The sequence below is a fragment of the Canis lupus genome, chromosome 22, assembly GCF_003254725.2.
Source record: "Canis lupus dingo isolate Sandy chromosome 22, ASM325472v2, whole genome shotgun sequence".
NCBI classification, from domain to species: domain Eukaryota; kingdom Metazoa; phylum Chordata; class Mammalia; order Carnivora; family Canidae; genus Canis; species Canis lupus.
The window spans coordinates 55937918-55964777 of record NC_064264.1 but is presented as its reverse complement, the minus strand read 5'-3'; the positions used below and the strand labels follow the sequence as shown (position 1 = coordinate 55964777).

The window sequence follows — 26860 nt, the reverse complement described above, 5'->3', positions numbered from 1 at the left end:
TATCTCTGCCTCTCTCTCTGCGTCTCTCATGAATAAATAAATAAAATCTTTAAAAAAAAATAAAAATAAAGATCAATAACTTCAGTGTAGTACCTTAATATTGAATTTAGAGAAAGGAAAATGAACAAATATTTTCTAATCTTACGCACAATAATGGCTAACATTTATGGAATATGTTTTAAGGTAGTCTGTTACTTTTCTAGTAGTAGTAGAGAAATTCTCATAATTTTATGAAGTAGATGATCTTTTCCCCATATTACACTGATAAGAAAACTGAGAGGTTCGGATTAGGTCAACTGCCCAAATCTAACGTGACTAATAAGAGAGAGGGTGGCACTGGTGGATATGTGGCTCCCTGGTCTGTGGGCTGAGCCCTTCTGTTCCACTGGAATGAGCCATACCTGGTGCAGAAATGAGTCTTTAGGTCAGGATTGGGTTAAATAATTCATTTTTCCAGATATTATGTGTTCTATAATGTCTCTGAGTCATTTAGACTAGAATCAAAGAATTTTAGCTCTTGTGATGTATAAGAAAAACTGAGAACAAAAGTATTTTGGAGAATCTTTAAAAAATGTAAGCTAGGTGTACCTGGGTGGCTCAGTCTGTGAAGCGACTGCCTTCTTCTCAGGTCATGATCCCGGAGTCCTGGGATGGAGCCCCACATCGGGCTCCCTGATCAGCGGAGAGCCTGCTTCTCCCTCTCCCTCTGCTGCTCCCTCTGCTTGTGTTTTCTCTCTCTCTCTGTCAAATAAATAAATGAAATCTTAATAAAATAAAATAAATAAAATAATATAAAATAAAATAAATAAAATAAAATAAAATAAAAGTGTAAACTAAACTAAACTTTTTCCAGCAAGCTGGCTCACATTTAATTTAGAAATCAGGCAGGGGCATGAGGGATGATCCCCAAGCATTAGCCATATTCTCCCCTCCATATAAATAACAATTAGCTTTTACTGAGTGCTTACTGTGTACCAGGCACTGTTGTAGCCCTTATACATATCGGGTAACACTCCACATTGTAGAGTTAAGGAACCTGGGGCATAAGTACTTAGGGGAATCACTCAAGGTCATTCCACTGGCAGAGCTGGGTTCACACCCCAATACTGTCTATCACGGAGGCCAGTCACATTCCTGTTGACTCAGATGCACTGCCTTGTCCCCAAAATGCACAGTATGCACTTTCAACCTTGCCAATTCCTCTGTGTGGGGGCAGAATTTTCCAGCGTGATATACCTATTAACCAGCTCTGACTTCATTTTCCATTCTTAAGTCTCCCAGGTCTGTATTTCTACGGTGATTATTTACCTCTCCCTTCTTCAGGGTTCTGAATGAAATGGAAGAAAGAAGGGTATGTCTCTATATTGTCTGCATCTCTGTCTGTATCTACATATCTACGTATCTCCATGTGCCAAACATATCCTTGCTCTTTTCCTGTCTGGAAGATTCACTGTGGGAGGTTGGCCTCAGTTGCAGACATTCAAAAGTGACAAGTTTTTGAGATGGAACAATGTATACAATGGGTGTTTTATCCCTGACAATAGCAATTAAAATCTCCTAGACATCTCTTTCTATATACCGAGGTACATAAATATATAGCTATATGCCTATGCACTGAGACATACTATGCATACATACAGAAAAGATGTGTAAACATATGTCTATGTACCTATCTACATACATGTGCATGTGTTTAGGTGGATAGATAGATAGATAGATAGATGATAGCTAATAAGTAGATGATACAGGTATTTTCAAGAGTGAGTAGGGGAAGTTGAATGCTCACTTCCTATAATGAACCATTTTTTCTTTTAAATTAACTGCTTTTTATCTTAGCCTTTGGTAGTGTAGAAATGTATTCATTGCTTGTTTGGCTTAGGTAGTTTCAAACTTGGGGGAACCTCCTTCATGGTCACAAGCTATGGGCTGTCTTCTGGGTGGCCATCTTGCTCTGTTTATTCCAAAAGGAGCCTTCTCCAAGTGAGTGATATAAGCCAAATCTCAAGTCTTTTTTTTTTTTTTTCCTTTTAGATTTTACTTTTTATCTGAAAGAGAGAGAGAGAGCACGAGTTGGAGGTACAGACAGAGGGACAAGCAGATTTTCCTACTAAGCAGGGTGCCTGATGTGAGGCTCGATTCTAGGACCTTGAGATCATGACCTGAGCTGAAGCCAGGAGCTTAACCAACTAAGCACCCAGGTGCCCCCAAACTTCAACTTTTAATGACCTTTAAACCCACCACCCAAGGGTGCTTCTGAGTAGCATTCTTGCGTTAGGAAAACTGGACCATACTTCTTCATAATTCTAACTCAAAAGCATTGTGTGTACCTATGTACAAAAATAAGAAGTAGCATATGATTTTTAAAACTCTGCACTTGAACTATATATAATATATGTTATATATAACTATATATATTCTCTATATAGTTAAATCATAAAGTTCTATATTTAGTAACTTAATAAAAATACCTTAATTTTACCTTTATTTTTTTGTGGGTAAAGAGGCCCAAAGCAAATAGATCTTTAAAATCTTCAGAAATAAATCACATGAAAATAATTATAATCTATAATTCATAGCTTTGTTTTTCACAAAGGTAATAAGTTAAACATTCTCCTTGGAGGTTTTTTTATCATGCAAAATGCTACTAATTAATTAGAACTGTTCTTTCTACAACTTCTTGACATGCCAAGCAAGGATATTTACGTTTCCAAAGAGAAATGGAAACAGTTACAGGGTTTGAAGAAGGACTAGGGATCATCAGCCTGAAATTAGACATTGATTATGTTATCTTCCCAGCCTTGATTCCTTCAAGATTTTCTTCTAGGAAGCAATGGTCAGCTGGAGGAAAGGAAAGCAATATGTAGCCGCACACATTTGCAACTTGGTCTGAATATCACAATGAGGAAAGAAATGATGGGCGAGCTGGTGGCCAAAGTGTTCTCAGTAATAGTGTTTCACTGTGTCTCCTCTTCACAACTCCAACTCTTAGCAGCATAACTTGAGCCTTTGTTCTATGCACAAACATCCCCAATTCCACTCAGATTGTCCTGTGGTCACTAGGAAGCCAACACTGTGCAGACCCTTCACACCTACATCCTCCCTGTGTCTCCAACTGTCTTGCAAAGAGAAGTATGCCTTCCTAAAAGTAGCCATTCAACATATTTTATCTCTACCAATGCGATACAACACGCAAATATTTTTATGGCCACAGGCACACACAGAGAAGACTGTTACAAAGAGCATTTCCAAGACAGTGCTTAAAATATTTTGTTTATCCCATTTGAGTACCAAAAGAAAAAGAAAATCCCTCCTGTTTGGATCTCAGTTCCCTTCATAAGACCTATGCTGTTGAACAGTGCCCCTGGTCAATAAAAAATCTAAGTAGTGATGATAGCTGACTTTCCTTCCAGAGGTTGACCCTTACGTTTCACAAGTATTTATCTTCATGGCTCACTTAGGAACACCCTCCCTTACCTCACATGTCAGTCCCTGTAGATAGAAACCTTAGATCATAACAATGAGAGCAGAAAATCCCGAACCCCTCACATCTCCCGGACTCTTCGAAGCGTCCACTCAAAGAAAAAGGAAAGCATAGTGGACACTGCTCAAAAGTTGGTGCGTGCTGCATGTGGGGTCTTGGCGACCCTCTGAGTGAGACGCACAGGTGAGATGGTCAACACTTCTGCCGTTGGATGTCACCTCTTCATGGCACTCTGTGTGCTAAAAAAAGGAAGGTGCTCATGCTGGAATATGCATCAATTTTCCTATGCATCAGTCTTCCAAGAGATGCTAAAATTTGAAAGACTGATTGAAAAAATGCTATTTAGGCAACTTCAAGAGGAAAGAGAAAGAATTCGTTTTTCAGGGTCGTGACCAGGAGAAGACTAATGTCAAGAGTCAGGGAGGAGCTCTACCAGGTGTCTACTAAATCTCTCTTTTCTTCAATTTAAATAATGAGGTGACAGGTGCATTTGCATTAAACATATTTATTTGTGGGTAACATATTCGAACTAGTTCATCACTTTTAATTTAGGTTTAATTGAATGTTTATAGATATTCAGGGTTGCTAATGTGATTAACGTTTTTATATATTTCCTAACCTAATTTACTTGAATACGTGTTCAATGTATATTTTCGACATTGATCATGCTGGGCTTAATTTCCAGATTTTCATCTACACTTTCATGCCAAATGAACTCCCAGTTTCAATTCAACCATACTTTTATTCTATATCTTAGGCTCTCTAAATACATTTTGCAATCAAAGCCCAGATGTATTCTTTAAAAAAATCTGTAATTTGACATGTGACTGAACTTCTTGAAATGAAAACATTTTGTTATTTCAGAAACTCAGTGGGTTCGATTTTTTTCCTTAAATGTAGGCATCCTTATAATAAAGATGATTTTAAAAATCAAAAGAGAATTTGTTTTTTATGCATATTGCCCTAGAATTGCTGAAGGGGAACAACCTCACCAAGAATTTTTTTTTTTTAATGAAATTGAAAATAAAAGGTAACAGTTTCACCTAACAGACTGGCAAAAATTGAAACAGAAGCCCATGCCTAGCACCGGCCAGGGCAGCAGTCTATAACCTGGCTGATGGAATTGCAAACTGCCATGTCACTCACTACTGTAGGAAAAGTCTTTAAAATATGCATACCCTCTAATACAGTAGTTTTACTTTTAGGAATCTAACCTATGGAGATAACCAGAAATGTTGGAAAGCTATATGTACGAGGACATTCCTGCCCACTCATTTATAGTAGATAAAGGTAATAAACAGCATAAATATTTAGACAAAATATTTAAGGAAGTACTCATAAAAAGACACTGGTAGCCATTTAAAGTAAAGGTAGAGAGAAGTACTTGGTAGCATGGAAAGACACGATATACCACTAACCAAAGGAGTAGGCTACCGATAGCATAATGCCAATTTTTACTAACTTGCATGTAGTATCTTAAATGCAGGGAACAAAGATAAGATTAGATATATCCCGAAATGTTAGCATCACTTATATTTGACTTGTGAGACAATGGGAGATTTAATTTGGTTTGTCTTTGTTATTATTATTGTTGCCTTTTGTTTTTATTTATTTTTATAGTTTCTTCAGAGAACATCTGCTATTTTCATAGAATGAAGAGAGTTAAGTAGACTTTGATTGGAACAATGCTTAATAGAAATGACATTTTCCTTCTATTTTTTCTTTATTGTGTTTAAGAGAGGCAAGAGGAGGCCCTCCCATCCGTGTCGCCTCTACCCGCCCTCCCTGTCCAGAGGTGTTAGTGGATCCGCTGGGTCACAGCCCATGACCCTTTGCATCATGAGCGAGGCTGCTGCACATCCAAACACCACACTCATAAATGGGGTATCTTTTTTGGCTTTTTCTTGCTTCTCTTTGGCCAAAATGGCTCACTGAACTGAGTGTCCCTCCCAAGCCAAAGTCTGGCTTGCTGTCTCTCTCTGTCTTTACATTCAGTTGTTTGGGTTTGGATTCTTTCCACAGCTTCCCCCCTCCCCCAGAATAAGTCAGCTTTGAGGAGAAGAGTGAGAGTCCAGAACTGGATTTGGGCTCCCCGCAGTGAGGACACTGAGACTTGAAGTTAGGCTGCCTACTCCAGTCTTGTTTGCCAAAGCACTCTGCAGATTTCCTGCACAAGTCCCTCCAACACAAGGTTGTGTGTCCAGTCTTATTTTTCTCCTATTCTTACTTATGCCTGAAACTCCCTGGGAGCCTCCTAAGCCAGGGACACTAGGATTTGAAGTGAGAATCAGGCATTCCTCGGTCCCCTAAGCAAACACCACTCATTAATTTAAAGATTCTTGCCCCATCCAGGCCTCGCATCAGGGGCCTTTGATCTGGGGTGTCCTGTAGGCTCTGCTCCTCGAATGGCCCTGAGCTTGGTTTAATGCTCTGCTGCTGCCATCTTGAATTGTTGAGGGATATTTCAACAAAAGGCACCCGGCCTGCCAAATTGTGTAGCTGGTTATACCCTAGCCTCAAGCACTGAAAGTTCTTTCTGATAAAATATGTGGCAAAGTCAAAATTCACAAATAGATAAATTTGCTTCGTGTACTGGGGAAAAGAACATAGGAGCACCTCTTTTCTTTTGGATTGCCCGTTAATACAAAGAACTGTAAGAACTGTCTCTCTTTCCCAGCAAGCCTTCTGAGCCCTTCTTTTTTTTTTTTTTTTTTTGCACCTAACTGTAGATTTGCATTTGAGAATTACTTTCAGAGCTGAAGTAAAACCCCTGGGCTTTCTGCAGTGTTATCGGAAGAATGGACAGGAAAGGTCACTAAACTATGGAAAATTATAGATAATCTGTGACCTCAAGATTTCAGCTCTGTAAGTATTTTCACTTAATCATGACAGGCTGACTAATCTTTGGGGGGTTCTAAACTTATGTCGAGATTAAATTCATATGTAAATAGAAGAGCAAGCCTTGTCTGATGAGCCCAGCGAGGCTCTCTTGGATCTTAATCAGTCATTGGCTGGCGGGCAGGTCAGTTAGTAAATCAAATTATGACATCATAGAATGTTCCCAGTATTGATTCTTTGTCGTGCCATCTCTAAGAAAAATAACATCACTCTCATCCTTCCCCAGGATTTAGTTGAGAGGCCTGTGCTCATGGCCTTTCTAATCAATGTCAAATTTCCTTTGGGGCAAGGTCAGGAATAGCCGTTTTAGCTGAAACAATAACTAGAGATCACAATGGAATTATTTCTATCCACAGCCAGCATGAAGTTATGTTTACTGTGTCTCTTTTAATCCAGTGCGCTGCCAACAAATTTATATTAAATGCATGTAATATTCCAATCTGTTTAAAAGATTTGGTAGAAAATGAAAGAATAGAGTGTATTATGAATAACTGTCTGTTGAGAGGCTCCAGGGACACACTGTACTCGTTTTAAATTCATCATATTAAAACAGATATGGTTCTCCTATGCCAATACCCTTTCCAATTTGTTTACAGCAAAATGGGTCAACGGACCATTAATTCAGTTGCAAAACTGTCATCTCTCGCTTTAGGTTTTGTACAACTAATGAGACTTCACTGGTATTTGCTCACACAGTCTTCTGCACTTCAACGTTAACGATTTCTATTGACAAGGTTATTGGATTCAAAGTGAAATGTTTACACTGAAAGGGGAAACAAGCGTCAAATATGAAGCTCAAATAGATACTCCAAGCTGGAGAAGCTTATCATGGCTAAACCTGCTACTGTTTATTCCCTCTAATGAAAAGCAAGAACAACAGGAGACATGGGGATGAATGTAATGAAGAGAAACAATACCAGGATTCTGAGAGGTTAATCCAGGCACAACAGAGTTAATCTGGGAGACGCCCGGGGAGGTGTAGGGCTAAAGACTTAGACAAAACTTGCTACTTTTTGATCCGGTTGTACCCAATGAATGACTCTATTTGCAAAGAAGATTTTGGATTTTCAAACCAGTGGGGCAGAAGTTACATCCTTCATTTGTCTTGTGAAACACACTTGGGTACTTATTTCCCGAATAAATGATGTCAAACATCTTAATTTTCTTCTTGAACAGCAAAACAAAAGGACCGTGACAATACAGATACTTAAGAAGACACAGAGTTTGACTCAAGACCAAAAAGTCTCTGAGAGCCAAACCATGTATCCAACAGATGCTACAATAATATTATTTTGTAAGATGGGGATAAAATGTCATTTTATTTAATGTTCCAAGGTTGAAAAGATAAAATGTACACGTTTGATGAATGATCACTTAAAGTGCTTTGAAATAATCATTTATTTCAAACTGCATAGTCTACATTATTATAGCTGACAAAAGGGTTAAATTTAAGAGTACGGCTCTGCTTTGCACATGAGTGGAAAAGCTCTGGCTTGAAAAGCTGAACTTTCAAACTATGAGTGAATTAAACTCACTTAGGATTTTCCTAAGTAAAAAACCAACCATAACCTGGAGGTGGGGGGGTTATTTGAGTCAAATTAATATTTCTGAGAACTAACCATGTTTTTTGAATTCAATAGCATATCTTCAACATATCATTAAACACTCACATGAAAATCCCCAGAGATTAGAGCAAAGACTACAACACATAAACTGTCCACAATTACACCACACTCCACATTTGAATGAATGGGAAAATCTGAAAACAGAGTAATAAGAACCAAATAAAAGCAATATTACAGCCTTTTTGGAGAATGGGTAGATGGACATGGGGGTATGCTACTGTCAGAACATTAAATTGGTCTTGCCCTAAATCCAAGTGAATGTTTCCACAGTTGTATAAGAGAAAGGTTTTATCTTAATGGCAATTTTCTGTTCACTTTCCTAATTTGAAATGTTATCATGGAAACATATTTTAAGTGAAATGTTTTATATCAAACTATAAAACAATCTTCTTACAAAAGTTTCTTAAATTTACAGTTTTAAAAAGTATATCTTAACCTAAAGAGGTAATATAAAAATCATGCTGAAGTGTAAGTGCTACTTGAAAATGTATTTACCATTGTTATTTCTTATTGTTTAATAAAATGAGCTTCAAAGCAAATAAGACATCTTCATCTCTCAAGGATGTATCATTTTTTTTACATTTATAAATGCATCAGAAAAATAAATATGTTTATAAGAGATTCTTTTTGAATTGCATTAGTGAGGTTATATTTGATCTCATTATTCAAACCATTTTCATTTTCCGGGATATTATTTTTATATTGGTTAAGTAGAAATGAACACAACTTATATAAAGCAACAGTAAAAATGCTTTCTCATGCACATGTTTTGTTTAATTCTGAACTGTTTTGTGTAATCCTCTTTTTAAAAATAATTTATAATGTTATATGCTTAACTTTGTCAAGATCACTCAAAAGTTTCTAGGTAACAACATCACTAAAATAAACCAAATAGATTAAAAGATAAAACTGAATCCTTAGTTATTGTAGTTAGCACAACTTGCCTCCTGGAACATATAAAGGAGGCCCTCAACAATGGGCATTATTTCATCCAAAGAATAAAGAGAAACCATGATATTGTCTGAATTTGCAGAAAAAAAAAATGCTTCCCCCACTTCCCCCCAAGGACAGAACAAGGACTGTTGTTGGAAATTGCAATTACAAGTAGACTTCAGGTCAATATAAACTGAGACATTTAGAAAATTTTAGGTGCTCAACAGTCAAAATGGCTGCTTTGATTTGTGGTAGGCTTCATATCACAGGATATTTATTTAAGAGAAAATAAGAAAACAAGAAAAAACACCTTTCTGTAAAAGGAAGTCTTTATGGTCAGGTGGTGGAACTAAAGAGCCCATAAAGTCTGTCTCAGTGTAATATGTTACATTCTGCAAACATCACAAGCGAGTCAGGAGGCTATCACATCAGGTGTGTGGACATATGTTTACCTGGGACTTCTGTGGAAAACAGAGCAAAGCCCATTTGGGGCTGCCTTTGGAAAATCGTGGTGAGACCCATCCAAACTGACTCTAGAGAAACTGATTCAAGGTTATCATCATCTAAGACATAAAGAATCTCAATGCTTCTGAAATGTTGACCCTTTTTCCTGCCTCATTATCACTCCTTATAGCACAAGGTGTGAGCAAACAACCCTCATCTGGGTGCTTCCTCACCCACCAGTTTGTGAGATGGATGGATAGATATCTATGATTGTGTCTTTGTGGACATTCTGTTCCCCGGAAAGAATTCCAGAAAAGATGACAGGCAGGGGAGCTGAAATGGATGGAGAAATAGGAAGAAAACCCACAGAGGTTGTTGGGAGAAAATAATCTCTGAGATTGGAACGGGGAAAAGAGAGAGTTTTTTATTGGGGCATTTTCCCCCTCAATTAATAGTGGATACAAATAATGTCCCCCCCTCCCCGCCCCTCGGATGCCTTTCCTTACCTTCCAGATCTGACTGAGGCTCTGCTATGTGGTCCCCACCTCCTGTAATTCTTGCTTACCTGTTACTTGTGCCCCTGGGTAGGAAGTGACCATCTGAACATCTGCATCCCTACAGAAGTGAGCTCAGTGAGCAAGGGGGGATCACTTTCTATTACAGAGCCAATGTCTCCCCCATGCTCACCAGGGATCTTGCACAGGGAGCCCCACTACACCTTCAAGACAGCTAAGTAGCAGTATTTGTGGTGCCCGACAGGGCATAGCAGCACACTCAGATTTTGGCCTTTGGAGCCAGAGGGGCCTGCGTTGTAGTCCTGGTTTCTGTCACCATTTGCTGTTGGACTTAGGGAAGTCAGTTACCTCTGTATGCCTCCAATTCGTCCTCTGTAAAGAGAGGATTCAGGCAGTGCATACCTCCTAGGAGCACCAAATAATCAGTGAGTATCAGGCACTTGGAACAGTGCCAGGCACGGAGTGGATGGATCTGACTCTTAAACACTCTGCGAAGATGCCCTAAATTATAAGATATAAAAAGATTTTCTTCCCAGAACAGAGAACAACAATAGGTGATGGACAAGTGTTGTTAGGAGGGATGAGTGGTAGAAGTAGTACCCCCACTAGGACAGCCCCCAAGGGACACACAAGAGCTGCTGTGGAGGACAGACACCGGCGAGTCACAAGTACTCCGACGTCTTTGCCTGAGAAGCCATTCCCACTGGAAGGGGCCTGAGTGAGGCTCTGATGAGAGGTATTCCTTCCCAGCATCTGGCCGCTTTACAGAATATCAATTCTTTCCTTACTAATCATTGTCATTACACACCACCAACCAGGAGATGCATGTCCAAAAGAACTCCTTATTAAAAGCACATATGTTGTCTGAAAGATGTGACCAAACAGCATGGGGAGGGGACAGGGACAGGTTCAGGAAGTATCTGTTTACCCAACAGAGAATTCATCGAGCAGCTACTATGGACCAAATGTCACAGTAGATGTAGATGTTTGTGATGCCAAGTTAGGTAAGGCCATGTCTTGGGATCCTAAGGTCTTTCTTCAGTGGTTGATGCTGAGGAAATTGGTCAACCTCTTAAGGAGGGAGGATACATCTCGATCCTCACCTTGCACCACACGTTAAAACAAAATCTTAGGCGTCTTAAATGTAAAACAACGAACAAACAAACAAACAAACAAACAGAAAACAAATACAAACTATAAATGAAGAATTGTCTGATACGCTGGTAGAATAGACCTTTCTAAATGCATAGGTTCAGTAAAAGAAATTTAAAAAGATTATACGATGATATTAATTCACAATTATTATACTTACAAGTCAACATATCATGAAAATAACAAACCAGGGAAAATATCTGAAATAAAAACAAAAAGTCAGCAATCTGGAATTCACTTTATTGCCTTATAGGATGCTGAGCCCTCCCCAAGCCCACTGCACCATCAGTTGATAACATCGTGCCCTGGCTACCGGGTGAGATTCTGAAACAAAACAAAACAAAACAAAACAAAACAAAACAAAGGATGCCAGGCCAATGCTCAGGAATTCTAGAGAAGCTGAGGATTTCCAATAGAAATAATTAATCATAACAAATTTAGGGTGTTAGCAATAGCAGAAAGCTGTGGAAGATCTATAAAAGCTATCTGTACTGTCTCCCTAATTTTTTAGTATATTTAAAACTGCTCTAAAACATAGTCTACTTAAGACTAAAATAAAAATATACATATTGAAAGTAAAGTCTGTTACTAAACCGTAAGCAAGAGAGACAACTTTGGCTGATACATGGTAATCATTATTCTTTTAAGATATTTTTTTTTCTATTGAACAAAAAAAAATGTAGTGATCTATATTCATATCCTTCTTTTTAAATTTGTGGTCCTGATTAATTTTACTGGTAGTATTTTTCTTCATTTAAGAGTAGTGATTGGTCATCGCGAAAAGAAAATCTAACTATATAGCCATATACAAGTGAGATAGATCTGGTAGTGAAAGAATACTTCGTGTGTTTGAGTGACTGGGTGTATCCTGAAAATATACAAAGGATATGCAATTTATATGCATATGACTTTTAATGGCTGCAGAACCCTGCATTATATGACAGATTATTCTTATTTGGCCAGTACCTTACTTTGGGACATTAACATTCTTCACAATCTTAAATGTTGTTTTTTTAAAACTTCACTCAGTGAAGCACTCTTTCTATTCATTGTGGCATATTTCTGTAATTATTTCCTTAGCAGAAATACCTAGAAATGGGATTTCTGAGTCAAAAGCTATGAATAATTCTAGGATGTCTATAAATGTTGCCAAATCACTCCCAAAATTAGTGCCACTGTACATTCTAATAAGCCACGTTGGAGAGCATCTGGCATCTGGCATGTCCCTTCATTAATTAGATCAGCCGTTTGGCAGAAAAAAAGTTTGAGAAGCACTTGTAGATACCATGCTCTTGTTATAAAATGCCCTATTGTCCAAATATAAAATAAACTAAAGAAAAATTTCAAATGAAATTCTTACATTTTAAAATTATAACATTCTACAAAACATTCTATTATAACATTCTATAAAATTAAAAAAGATTTTGGGTTATTTCCCTTGTTGCTCTATTAAAAACTACAAATTAGGGATGTGTGGGTGGCTTAGCAGTTGAGTGTCTGCCTTCAGCTCAGGGCGTGATCCTGAGTCCCCAGATCGAGTCCCACATCAGGCTCCCTGCACGGAGCCTGCTTCTCCCTCTGCCTATGTCTCTGCCTCTCTCTCTCTCTCTCTTTCTCCGTGTCTCTCATGAATGAATAAATAAAATCTTTTTTAAAAACTATAAATTAACATTGTTAAATACAAAATACATTAAATAATAAGGAGAGATAGACATGTATTGGCATCTATATAAAATTCTTCCCACAACAATAGGGCTTCAGTTAAAAATCAGTTGATGGGGATCCCTGGGTGGCGCAGTGGTTTCGTGCCTGCCTTTGGCCCAGGGCACAATCCTGGAGACCCGGGATTGAATCCCATGTCGGGCTCCCGGTGCATGGAGCCTGCTTCTCCCTCTGCCTATGTCTCTGCCTCTGTCTCTCTCTGTGTGACTATCATAAATAAAAATTTTAAAAAAAATCAGTTGATGATCATGTTTATAATTTTTATAAACTGGTAAATTGGAAATTGACTTATCATGGCTGCATAGAGCTGGCTAGCTACGTAGCTGCAGTCCTCAGCGTGTTTTACATCAACTCAGGGTGTTTTACATAAAACAGTAAGTATAACATAATTATTGTAGAAAGAATGCCTTTTGGCCAACAGGATGAAGTGTGCAGGAAATGTTCCTTATTTTCAGGAAGTCAGCCTCTCTGGCTCTCTGTGCCCCATGTTTCCAGACTTATGGGAAATGCAATCTCAAATATGACGGCATCACCCTCCATCTCCAGAACTGTGGAGATGATTCCAGAAGTTCCCACATGGGTCTTGCAGGTCCTGAGGCTCTGATGCATCTGCACTGGCAGGTTCCTGTTTGGGCGGGATGGGGAGACCCAGGACCCCTTCCCCTTTCTAAACCCAGAACCAGCTCTTTCTCTACTTGGGCACTCAGTCCATGCAGAAGCCCGTCAGGTACAATCCCTGCATGTGCTTTCCTTCTGCAAGAGAGAAACCCAGGCTCCAGGAGAACGCATCTCTACTTTCTAGCTCTGCAGAAATTCCTCCCGCAAACTCTCCCAAAGCAACAGCTACCTGCTGATATCTTGCAGAGGAAAATAGAGTAAAGAGAAGACACAAAACAATATTTAAACTTTCTTTCTTTCTTTCTTTTTCTTTCTTTCTTTCTTTCTTTCTTTCTTTCTTTCTTTCTTTCTTTCTTTCTTCTTTCTTTTTCTTTCTTTCTTTCTCTTTCTTTCTTTTTCTTTGCTTGCAAAGGAGGATCCTGTCTAGTGTAGATGTCATCAGCTGTCCTGAGATGGATCACTCTGGAAACCTCAATTTCTCAATAATTAGTAAATTAGGGGGAAAAGAAGTCTGAACAATTTCAGTAGAGGGAAAAGAAAGACAAAGAACATACTGGGCTGGGATTTAAACAGAGTTTACTGCTTCCAATGAGGATCTTCAAATGCCAATAGGGTTGGGCTCAGAGTTACTGCAGACATTTTAAAAGATGGGAGGTTTGCTCTTCTTTCACCTCCCCGGAACGTTCTCCTCCACCGGAAACTTTCTTCCTACCTTAGCATCCTCAAGTGTTTGTATCTGATACTGAATCTCCCTCCTTTTTTCCTCTCAAGCTCAGGCTGCAGGTGCTCTCAAGGTGAGCTCAATACCTGAGCACCTGTAGGCTACATATGGAAAATCCTTCTGGAGCTCTGTAGGGACCATGCTCTGAGTGGGCAGCCTGGAGATGGGACTTTCACAGAGGGAATGTCGTGCCCCTCCTTAGGAAAGGAAGCTGCTGTAGCGAACCAACAGAAGAGACATTTGGAGCACCTGAACAAATTAGACCTTCTGTAAACTCAGGAACACAATGTGCACACGAAGTTACTCTGTTTGCTCGAAAGGGTGGCCACGACCATGTGGCAGCTGAGAGGGGATGGGGGACTACACACTTTCAAAGGTTTCTAAAGTAATTACTTAGGCAGGGAGGCATCTGTTTACCATAATTTTCTACATAAAAGGTTTTCTTTTCCCCATTTGCACTGAACACCCTTCCTCTCCATGTCCAGTCTGCTCCTGGAGTCAGAATTAATTAATCCATCTCTGGACTCGAGTGACATGTTGTTGATATGGCCACTGATGTACTGGGTTTGGCTCTGTCATATTTGATATGTGCTTGTCTCTTCTGGTAGATTCTGAATGGCTCTGAAACAGGGGCCAGGTTTCCGTCCTATATTCACTCACACATTCAAGCAATGTCATCGCTCTGCTCCAGGGAGGACTGCAGGTAAGTAGCTAGCTAGATATATGCAACAATGCTAATGTGGGGAGGGAGAACTGCTTGCAGAGGATATTAGATCTCATTGAGATCAAGCATCTGGGTCCTTTGGCTTTAAAGTCCCAGCACTCAGCATGGTACTTGGCACATAGTTCGAACCATGTTTGCCCTGCTGAATTAAGTTTGTGTTTGTATCTAAAGTTTGATATAGGGGCACCCAGGTGGCTTAGTCAGTTAAGCATCTGCCTTCAGCTCAGGTCATGATACCAGGATCCTGGGATTGAGGCCCACATTGGGCTCCTTGCTCAGTAGGGAGTCTGCTTCTTCTTCTCCATCTGCCCCTCCCCCTGTTCATGCTCACTCTCTCTCTCAAATAAATAAATAAAATCTTTAAAAGAATAAAATAAAATCTAAGCCCAACTTAGATTTGGAGTCTTGCTAGTCCGGTAATAAGTGGCCCTGGCCCTCACCTGTCAGTTGACTATTTCCGAAAATAGATGATCTATGTGAAAGATGGTTATTGTTCTAAAAAATGATGCTGTCCTAAAGATACGTGAGCAAGCAGTGCTGCTTCAGTGTCAATACTAGATCTGTTCTCATTCTCCACAAAATAATCAGGATAGAAGTCATGTCAGTGGGAAAAAGGTATAAAGAGATTTCTAGCAGTCCAACCTTCTTTTTCTGTGGCTGGTAACACTGAGTCCAGATAGCGCTCAGATTGAAACATTGGAGAATGTCCTTGTCTCTACAATAATGAGTAAATGCGTCCACCTGGGGCTTTTGAAGATTTTATTTACACCTCCACTATCTCAGCAATTTTAATAAGCTACAATAGCTTCATGTTCTGTTTTGAAGTGTCTAAGTAAATATTCAAATTGCCTTAAACTTATGTTTATATCTCCTACAGGACTATTGAGATTTTGATGTGAAAACTTAATCTTTCACATTTTTATACTAATGTCCTTGTTGATGGTTATCTGAAAGAAATAATGAATGAATGAATGAATGAATGAATGGCACTTTTGATGTAGACTGAATGCTAGTTCCATTTGGATCCTGCAGTACTGACACTTTTCTTTACTTTGAGTCTATTAAGTCAATTGAAGGAAATCTTTCTAATCAGTATCACCCATTTCCCTCTAAAGAATAAGATTCTTTTTTTGGAAGTTACTAGAAATGAGTTTGCAAAGATCTGAGCAGGGTCCTATGTATAAATTTAGTAAACAGACACAAATTCTTGTGACCAATAAACTTGTATTATTTGTAATCAAAGCTCTGGTTCCTTTATTCAGTACTTGGCTCTTGGGCCATACACAGAATTAACACGACACATTCCAGGGAAAAGTTCTGTGAGACTGGGTGGGCGGTATCTCATGATCTGTGACATCTTTACTTTGTGCAATCATTAAAAACTAATCCTAAGCACACTTTGTCATTTGTAAAGGCCAACCCTGCAACATGTTGGGGTAGTTACCCCTTCCTTTTGTTCAGAAACAGAAAAGATTTCAAACACTTCTAAAGTAATTTCATACATAAGTGCTTTTAAAAACCACAAATGACTATTAACTGTTCATGGAAAGGAGCCCTTCTATACCGATAAGAATGTAATCATATTTAGACAAATTTAGGAGATGACATTCTAGACCTAGCAACACCTAGAAGATCTCTTCACACATCATTTGCTTTTTTTCTTCTTCTTTTTGATGGATGGATGAGCAAACTTTAAGGAGCTAATGAGCAGTTAAAAGTTGAAATGGGAAGGGACAGTAACGTTAAGACAAGTTAAAAGCTCTTCCCCACACCAGCTCCCAACACTGCCTCCCCAGCCGCTTCCCCTGTGAACTTTTTGTGTTTCATTCATTTTGCTGGAATTGGAAGTGGAGAGGCCAAGAAAAGGCCATCTCCTGCTTCATTGACTAGAGCTATCCTGTAAGCGAGTTTAATGGGTTAGAAGTTAATACAGTGACAGTTCTAAGGAAAGTTACCAAGTGTTTCCAGGGCCTGGAGAGGCTCCCTGCAGCTCTGGCTTCTCCATTCCCCTTGTCTTGTATGTGTGGAAGCTTCCATGACAAACCAGGGGCAAGTCTCAGGAAACAAAGCCAGCAGCTAATAGGAGTGTGAAGAGCCTCATTAAGGAAGGATCTGGCAAAGAACTAGCTGTAATTACAACTGACCTTAAAGTGTTGGTCACGTGAACAGATAAGCTCTTAAAAGAGAAATCAAATTTCCTTTAAATTTGCAAACTATTGTTTTCTTGTGTTCATCTTCTAAAGAGGAGCCCTCCTCAGTGGTGATGTGAGCCCTCTTGGTTACACCAGGTTCCTCTGTGAGCTTCTATTTTATCATCTTCTTTTATCAATTTGTCATTTTCCCATGTGGTTTCCTCCAAAGCACATCCAGGAAGGGGCAACAGAGCCATGAAATTCTTTCCTTAAAAAAAAAAAAAAAAAAAGAAATTCTTTCCTTCAACAGAGCACAAAAAGAGCCTTTCCCTCCATACCATCCAAGCACATGCTTTGGGATATATATTTTTGCCTTTTTGTTGGAGTAATGTACATGAGAGAAGAGCACACAGCTCCTAAAACTGTCTGAGCTTTTGCAAATGGAAAATTCTCATCTAAGCAGCGCTCAGAGTAAGAACAGAATGTGGCCAGCTGTGGAAATAAGTGCCAGCAAGTTTGTTGTCTTACAGTTCTAAAGGCAAGATGTCCCAATCAAGCTGTTAGCAGGGTTGGTTCCTTCTGGAAGCGGTCTGTTCTGGGCCTGTCCCTTAGCTGGAGGGACAGCTGGCAATCTTTGGGGTTCCTTGGCTTGTCAATGCATCCCTCCAGTCTTTGCCTCTATCTTCCCATGGCGTCTTTCCTGTGTGTCCTCTTCTCTTCTTATGAGGTCACTCCGATGATGAGTCTAAACCTGATTACATCGGCAAAAACTCTTATTTCCAAATTAGGTCACACTTCCAGGTACTGGGGCTTAGGGCTTCAACATATCTTTTGGAGGGACACAATTCAGCTCATAACAATCAGTTTGTAGACACTCTCACACCCACCTTTCCAGTCTCTCTCCTCCCCACAACCCAAGACAACCACTGACATAATTTCTGACAGCACAGTTTTTCATTTGAGCTTTATTTGAGTATGCACATAGAGTTCTATGTGCTATGATAGGATTTTTAAGGGTGGCTTCCCAAATGTTACTAGTCATGCAGATTCTCTGAACTGGCTTCACAGCCAATACTTCTGATTAGCAATTAATTACACAAACAGTACATAGTATTACAAATCAGTTAGCCAATCATAAAATCATCATGCCATTATTATGGAAGAGAAGTGAGGGAGTTTAGAACACGTTACCCCAAAATATGGCACCTTGGAATATTGAATATTCTGAGCTGAAGGACTTTGAGAAATGGACTCTGTCTGCCCCTTCTCTATTTTTTTTTAATTTTTTATTTATTTATGATAGTCACACAGAGAGAGAGAGAGAGAGAGGCAGAGACATAGGCAGAGGGAGAAGCAGGCTCCATGCAGGGAGCCCGACGTGGGATTCGATCCTGGGTCTCCAGGATCGCGCCCTGGGCCAAAGGCAGGCGCCAAACCGCTGCGCCACCCAGGGATCCCTGCCCCTTCTCTAGTACAGGTCATAGGACCCTTGTGTGAGAGGTGCCCTCATCATACCCAGAGGAAAGAGCATCCTATCTTCAAGATGGAGGGATGCCACAAAAAATCTGAGCCAACAGGACCTGTCAAGTTTCCCCCAGTTTATCACCTTTACCTAATATTCCTTAACCTATCATACCTTTCCAGGACTTCCCACTCTTCCTCAAACCTAGTATAGAAACATGTTTAACTCTTTCTTCGTGTCTTCACTTCCTCCCACGTCACATATTAAATATTAAATATGTGTGTGTGCTTTTGTCCTGTGCATCCGTCCTGGTTAGGGCTAATTTCAGACTAAGAGGGTAGAGGAAAAGTTTTTCTCCTCTACAGAAGAAAGCAAAGTAAGTTTGTTTGTAAACAATGGTTCTTCAATAGTGGCAACATTTTACATGAATGCATCAGATATATTCAGGTCAGCTCTCCAACATTTGTAGTATCAGGTGTGCAAGAAATGCACCTCCCCTGATTTCTCATTTTAAGCCAGCACTCCACTACGACAATAGAACTTAACCACTGTTGATGTCATGTTTCCTGGATTGGGTCTAAGTTCTGGGGAGCTATGTGGTGGAGAGCCCTGGGGAAGGTTTAAGGATCTCTGGGTCACCTGTCTCTGCAAGTATCTGCTGAGATGTCCGTGGCTCTGATTGTGGACTGTTAGTCCATGTTGGGCCACAAAACAGCTCAGCTCTCAGCTCTGTCTCCTGTGAATCCTGAATTTCCTGAGAATCTTCCTTTTATTTCTATGCCATGTGAGCCTGGGATCTTTGAGTCCATTTCTTTGTTCCTGTCTGCCTTGAGCTTTGCCCTTCCCCAAAACTCCCCAGGGAAGGGGAAATAGGTTGCAGAACATCCTGCTCTTACCTCATGACCTTCCCCATGGCCATTCCACCAGCCCAGGGAAATCTTTTTCTCTCCAGGGCAGAGAGGGGAGCCCTTTGTCTTGATCATTTTCTCAACTATCTCATCTAGGCCTTGACTTTTCCAAGTCCCCTTAAAGATTTTCATTTTTCAAGTATATCCTTATTTTAAGATAATGAACATAATGTTGTGTCCAATGATTGTGTACCTTTGGACAAGTTATTTATTCTAAGTAAAGACTTTCCTTATCTATAAAGAAGGGATAAGAACAGTCTCCAGCTCAATGAATGTTTTTTTTTTTTTGTTGCTTTTTTTTTTTTTTTAAGAAAAGGGAATTGAATTAGTTGAGTTAATCTGTGGAAACATTTCTAATGATGCCTGGCACATAGAGAGACTCTATAATGTCAATTGTTATTAATTCATGTATTTATTAACAGCTTAAATAGGAGTGGGATACAAAATAATAGGAGGAAAAAGATTAACTTTGCAAATTAGAACAGATAGTTATTTCCTAAACTTATAAAAGTCACTCTAAATCCAATAACAGGATGGTGGAAATGAACTGTAGTGAGATGCCAAGAACAGAAATGTGATTTACGCTCTATTCACTCTAATATGGCAGCTAATGGTATTCTGAGAGTATGGGGGGGGGGGGGGGGCGGTGCTTGCATGTGTCCTAGACAAAGGATTCTCAGGTTAAAGCATTCAAACAAGATAAAGTTAAGGTACTCATTCCACCTAAAAACATGGAAGGATAAACAATGGCATCATGAAAACTCTAATGAACTTTTCGAATGAACACAGGATGAGTCAGTGAAGTAAAAACCATGGGTTGTCAACACCACAATTAGTCCTCCTGTGCTGAGTAAACACAGAAGGGCAAGTCGGCACTTCTAAATGGTTTCATTTTGTCACTTTCAGTGGTGTCAAATGGACTACAATTAAGACTTAGATAGCATGTTAAGTGACACTGGTCTCACTGAATCTAAAGATCACTTTCACAGCAAACACTTTGTTTAGAGTGCCATACACCCAGTGAGGAAAATAAATATTCAATGGAAATGATCCCGATACCTAAGGTGTCATGTGTCTGACAAGTTGACAGTCATCTCAGCTGGAATGCATGGAAACCCAACTGGATGTCTGTTCTACTCTGCAAGTTATACTCTTGGACAAGTGAGAAGCCTTTTGAAAGAGAGAATTAGTGACCAGCTGTTCTTCCTCCACATTAAGAAGGAAGGGGAAAGATAGTTAACATACAGCAGGAGGGATTTCAGTGACATATGAGATACAACACACTCAATAGATAGTAGAGGGTACTAACCCCATACAAACATAACTGTAAGATCTTCTTTAAAGATATTAAAAAACCAGAGACAAAATCTGTGAAGATTCATGGACACTGATGCTTCAAATTAAGGAATATGGATTAAAGCGAACGGGTTAGAGTAAATGGAGTGCTCTTTGAGATGTCTTTTGTCCCATAGTACTGTAACACTTTTAAGTATTGAGAAAGTCATTTGGTGCTTAGACTTATCTCAAACTTTCTGCATATCTTAGGTATGTGATTCTGCATTAAATTCTTGTAGCTACTTGTTATAGGAAGTAACTACTACAAAATATTTTGGTGGATATGGCAACTAGTGAGAGCAAAAGGATTTAAAAATCCTGATATGACCATTAATTTATCACATGGCCTGCACTTTAAATCATGAGTCACCCAGAAAGTGCTTTCCCAGTTAGTGACTTAAATAAGTCTCATGCATTGTCTTTTCAATAAAATTCAAAATATTTATTGAAATAGAATTCAGTGCAGTGATTATTTGTATAGAATAGTATTTAATGATTTGGGGGGATAAGTTGCCAATATATTGGTCTTAAAGTAGGTTACCTAACTATATAAATGACCACTTTGCCTTTTTTAGAAACATGTTTAGTAGAAAGAAAACAAAAGAATATAAACTAATATATTAGCAGTATTGCTCAGCGATAGATTTAAAGGTGGATTTTTGCCTTTCTTATGTTTTCTGAACTTTCCATGATGAATATGTATCATTGCATAATGAGAAGCAAAAGCTATTATAAAAGTAAAGAACATTGTGTCTTAATGGTGAAGAATAGATTAACATTCTTAAAAGGAAAATTTTGTCATGGAATCCTCAGGTGAGTCTCTGCACCCCAGCCTGAATGGAGGCAAAGCGTGTTTATGGGATTGAGCTGAGAGGTGATAAACATCTATTTAAAAATATCAACTGGCTCCACCAAATGTTGCAGAAATAGCCTGGCATTTTGGGGTATTATGATTCATGGGAGGGGGATCCTACTCTGATGAAATAGAGCTACCCTCACAAACACTGTGCTTCCACATCCCAACTCGAGTGTGTCCAATGGTACTTGTGATAGAGCCGCAGCTCACCGAAGCACATTCCAATCATGTGGCATTCAGGAAAGCTTGGGCAAATGTTCACCTTAGCAAAATCTTTCTCTGTGCTACAAATGAATTATGGTGCCGATGTTGATAATTCACAAAAACCCTTTCAAACATCATCACTTTTAAAAAAAAAATTATTAACATAAGTTCCTTATAGAATTTTTTCCCACACTAACTTGAGTTGTATGTACTTCGCAGTAATAAACTGTGTTTTCTCCTTGAAATATAGTGTACTTTTAAAAATAGTCATTAACTTACATAAAACCTTCACATTAAAATCAGGGCAGGACTGTGGAAAGGGTTGAAAGAGATGTCAGTTGCTCTCTAAATCTCTTCAAGATCACCAGCAAAGAGAATCAAGCCTCGGTATGTGTACTTTGTAGAATAGAAACTAATTGTCAATATTTAATTTTTTTAAAGTGTATTGGAGAGAAAATTGGATGTGACTAAGGTCTACTGCCTGGACATGGAAAGTAGACCAGCACTTTGTCCCCTGAGTGCCAGCATGTGGTGGGAGGTGCCACGATCATGGGAGCTCTAAGGGAAATCCTGGGTTTCTTAAAGGCATCGCAGGGATGTATTTACTTTCAGGATGGAGTTCTGGGCAGCTGCATCCCCTTAGAGAGGCCTCAACCAGCAGAGCTTCTGAATACTAGAATAGAGGCTCTAACCAAGATGCTCCCCTACCAAGACCATCACCTGCACCTGTGAAATGCAGATGGAGGCCCCACCTCAGACCTACCGAATCAGAAACTCTGTGGTGTGGCTCAGCACTTTGTCTATCGAGTCCTCCAGTGAACCCGATGCACACTTCAGCTTCTGAGCCACTGCTGTGGAGGTACAACAAGGGAAGCATCAAGCAAGACAGCTGAGTAGGTCATTAGTAATTAGCACTCCTCCTCAGGTTTCTTCCTGGGCCTGCAGTGGGATTGTATTTGCCCCACCCTAAAAGATAAGAATGGCCATGTGGTTTGCCATGGTTGATCCAATGTGAATGGCAATGCCTCGTGTCATGTGGGAGATGTCAATTGCTATATCTCCTAGGTCCTGGAGGTATCAGAAGCAAAGTCCAGTTGGCGCTTGTAGAATATGTTACATGAGCAAAAACGAACCAGTACTTCTTTCAGCCACTGATCTTTGGGAGTCACCTGTTACTACATCATAAGCTAGCCTATCCCGATGGGTACAAGAGATCCAAGGACCGTGGGGCTGGTCGACCAGCCCACCAGCACAGCTACATCCATCCCAGGCACTTTCCCTGCCAAAGTAGCATTAGAGCACCCCTGGGCTTCCCAAGAAAGGAAGGATGGGAACCAGAGAAGACTAGCAAACTGGAAGAGACAAATTGTACATTCAGAGAAGATTTCAAGAAATGTGTTTCTGATGACCATAGGTTACAACAAGGACAACAGGTAACTGCAGCTAATGCACAGAGGTGAGGCTCAAAGACCACGTGCAGTGGTCCCCTCAGCAAGACATAGATAAGAGGCCTTCTGACAGTTTGTCCTAAAGGTATGAGCCCCAAAGGCCATCTCAGAAGGAGGAATCAAGAGGGACAAACAGAGGCAAAAGGAAAGACTGAGCATTGACATCAAGATCAGAATTGATGGAGGTGAACTGTGACTAACTTCATTACATGTAATTGGACTTATGGGTGGTGGTGGCATCTATGATGGATGCAGAATTAAGGCACAGCATTCTATTAGAAATGTAGAAGGCTACATTTGTGCACATCTGATCTATGCTATAATTTTTATATCTTCTAGTTACAGAAACAAAAAATGATTATGTTCACAGAGTAATTTGTGAGGGCTATGGATGGAGAAGACTAGGCAGATGGAGCTACCATCTAAAGGTCTGGGTGGCCTTTTTGGGAAACAACATTTTCACTTATGAAACTTCTGAGCTGAGTCTCGATGATGGCAAGGAGCCAGCCCTTGGAGGTTCTAGGAAAAGCAAAATCCTGGCAAAGGGAAGAGCAAGTGCAAAGGCCTAGAGGCGGGTATTGGTGTTAAAGTGACAAGAACATCTCTGTGTCTGCAAGTCCAGAAGGCTTTCTCCACCAGAATTGCCAAGAGAATTAAGCCTTGTGGGAAATGACCTGAGTGAGCATTTTCTCAGCAATCTTTTAAAAAAAAAATTTAAAGACCTATTTATTTATTCATGAGAGACACACACACATGGGCGGGGGGGGCGCGGGGGACAGAAACATAGGCAGAGGGAAAAGCAGGCTCCTCTCAGGGAGCCCGATGCGGGACTCGATCCTGGATCCCAGGATCACGACCTGAGCCAGAGGCAGGTGCCCAACTGCTGAGCCACCCAGGCATCCCTTTCTCAGCTCTCTCAAGTTTGGTACCATCCTGGATGCCCCAGAGAAAGGCCATCATGCATAATGCATACTTAGGGTGCTATGGCTAGTTTTCTCAAAGAATCACAACTGAGAAGGGCCAGCCAGAGGGAGGGATATCAAAACCCAGTTGGATGAAGTAGGCAAGGTAGGTTTTGTCTACGTAAGGTGGCAAACAGCAGTGGGGTGCTATCCTCTTACATTTGTAGAAAAGCACAGGTCGCTGTTTGTAAAATGGGTTACAGAAAGACAAGAGCGACAAAAGAAAAGGCACTCCATCAAGAGGCTTCTGAGTTGTTCCAGATGAAAGATGACAAGACAAAGACAGCTGGTGTGGGAGGTGATGACAAAAGTCCACTTTAGAATATAATTTAATATAGAGCCAGATTCGCTTATGGGCTCTACATGGGGCCAGGTAGGAAGGGATGGGCCAGGGAAGACGAGATGAGAGAAAGTCCAAAACCAAATATGATTCCCAAGCAAGTGATGGTTGTGATGCCAGTAGAGGATGTCTGAGGAAGGCTAGAGGGAGAATGGAGCCCAGGATGGGAGAATCATGTGGATGCACCAAGTCAATAGTTGAAAATATGAATTTGGAGCTCAAAGGAGAGGCAAAATCTGGATATGTAAATAAAGGAATCATCAGTATACAAAAGTGTTTAAACCATACAATGGGATGAAATCAACTAACCCTATTAATTTCTCTTAGAAAGCCATCTCTTCCTCTTACTTGTCCTGCCATTAATCTTTGCTTCCCAAAGCCCCACTGCGGTACTTCCGTACCTGATGTGTGGTCTGTCTCCGCAGCCATCCTTCTTGATCATAACTTCAATTTATCTTAATTTTGCACAAATTAGATCATTCTTTTATTCAGTAAAAACTAAGTACTCATTGTGTGCAAATCTCTCTGTTAGGTGCTTTGGTGATTCAAGAAGGAATAAGAAATAGATTCTGATATTAGGATCTTGTAGTCTATAGAAATGACAGGTTCGTAAAAAAAACATATTTCTGGTATTAGTAATAAGAGTCTTATTTCCTTAGGAAGGAAAGCAAAAAGAAGGTTTTAGGACATGGAGAGGTGATTTTTAGTTTCATGGGTCTCAAATATCTTTGTTGGGAAGGATATATATGGGTTGGAAAGAAATGCCAAAATTACATCTTGATCTTGATTAGGTTCATGGTGCTCTATGGTCTCAGGTCTCCCAAGAGCTCCATATTTGGCTGCTCTTCCATCCTCTGACTTTCAAACATTAGAGTTTTAAGTTTATTTTTCTCCACTCCTGGTACAACACTCATTCCCTAGGCAAGCTCATCTACTCTGATGGCAAATCTATACTACCCCTCCAACTTTTTGACCATACAACATTTTTTTAAAAATGCAAATCTGATTCTGACAGCTCCTGCTTAGAGTGTGTCAATTCTACTGCCTTTAGGATGAACATCCAAAATCTGACGCCCCACCCTTAGCCTGCTTTTTGCCTCTTTACCCTCTGAATGCTCTTCTGGAGTCATGTTCCTCCAATAAGATGTGCTCTTTCCTGCCTCCGGGATGTTATTCATGAGATTCCTGGTGTTTGCCATGTTTCTTCATCCGCGCCTTCCTCTAGCACCCAGCTCATTCCTACTACTTCCCAGATTAGATGGTGACCTCAGGAAGCCTTCCCTGATTCTGAAGGACTTGCTGCTATCCATTCTCAAAGCAGCTTGTATTTCTCCTTCACTGTATCAGCAGAAGTATGACGAATTTGTTTGTGCAATATTTGTGTTCTTCCTCCTTGTCCCAATAGTCTATAAGCACTGTCAGACCTAAAGCCAGGTTGCACTCACCCAACATTGCACCCCCAATACAAGGAAGACCTGACCTGGATCATAACAGGGGCACTTTAACTTTTACTATTCAATGGACACATGCTATTCCTCGATTTCTCTACTTGACTTTACTCTCCCTCATTTCTTGGACACATCTGTCCTCGACCACTCCAATGCCATTTTTCCTTTCCCATTATATTTTACATTTCCACCTATTAGAATATTTTGGAGGGCCGTTCTCTCTGCCCCTTTGATGGGGAAATGGTCTCCCCTCTTCTAAACCTGGGGTGTATTTTCTGGTTTCTCCAACCGACATGGATCACTCCTGCCAAGCTCTATGATGATTCATAAAGAAACAGAGTGCCGATTCAGTTTTTTTTAGCTGCCAGGAGGCAAGGACTATGTCTTCTATAATTCTGAGGCACTGATAGCACCTACCATAAGATTTTAGAATTTAGGAGGTATTCAAATCACACTAGCATGATGAATGGTTACTAAAAAAAAAAAAAGTTGCCACTTAGAAGGTTAATATTAAATTATTTGGAAAAATCTCAAATGTAGAATGGTTTCCTCCTGAATGACATTGGATAAAGAGAAAATTATTGTTCTTGCACATGAACTAGGATTTCCAAAGAGCTAAAAAAGAATTTCCCTGCTCTCTGCTGTTAAGCAACATAAGCAGTTGTTTCTAATCCATTTGTTGTAAGGATAATGGGATCTTGTTAGAGAAAAGACAGCTTATATGACCTTCCAGGTCCACACGTGTGGTCAGGGGACCTAAACCACATCGTAGGGGGACCAGTTAGAGATATGCAGTTGTTTAGCTCATAGGAGAATATAATATGAAGGGGAAACAGGCATCCTGGTTATCTTCAAATATTAAAAAGGCTCTCTGTTGGAAGGGGAAATAGACTTATTCAAATGGCCCCAAGAAGTCTTTCTAGGAATAATGA

General features: G+C 39.9%; 1 long non-coding RNA gene across 1 annotated transcript in view; it reads right to left on the bottom strand.

The window, feature by feature from the left end:
• Nucleotides 1-26860, bottom strand: part of LOC125753368 (uncharacterized) — a 57534-nt gene that overhangs the window by 5133 nt on the left and 25541 nt on the right. The window contains exon 2 of the long non-coding RNA XR_007405027.1: nucleotides 589-741. This is a non-coding gene — a long non-coding RNA (uncharacterized LOC125753368). The remainder of the gene's footprint in view (nucleotides 1-588; nucleotides 742-26860) is intronic.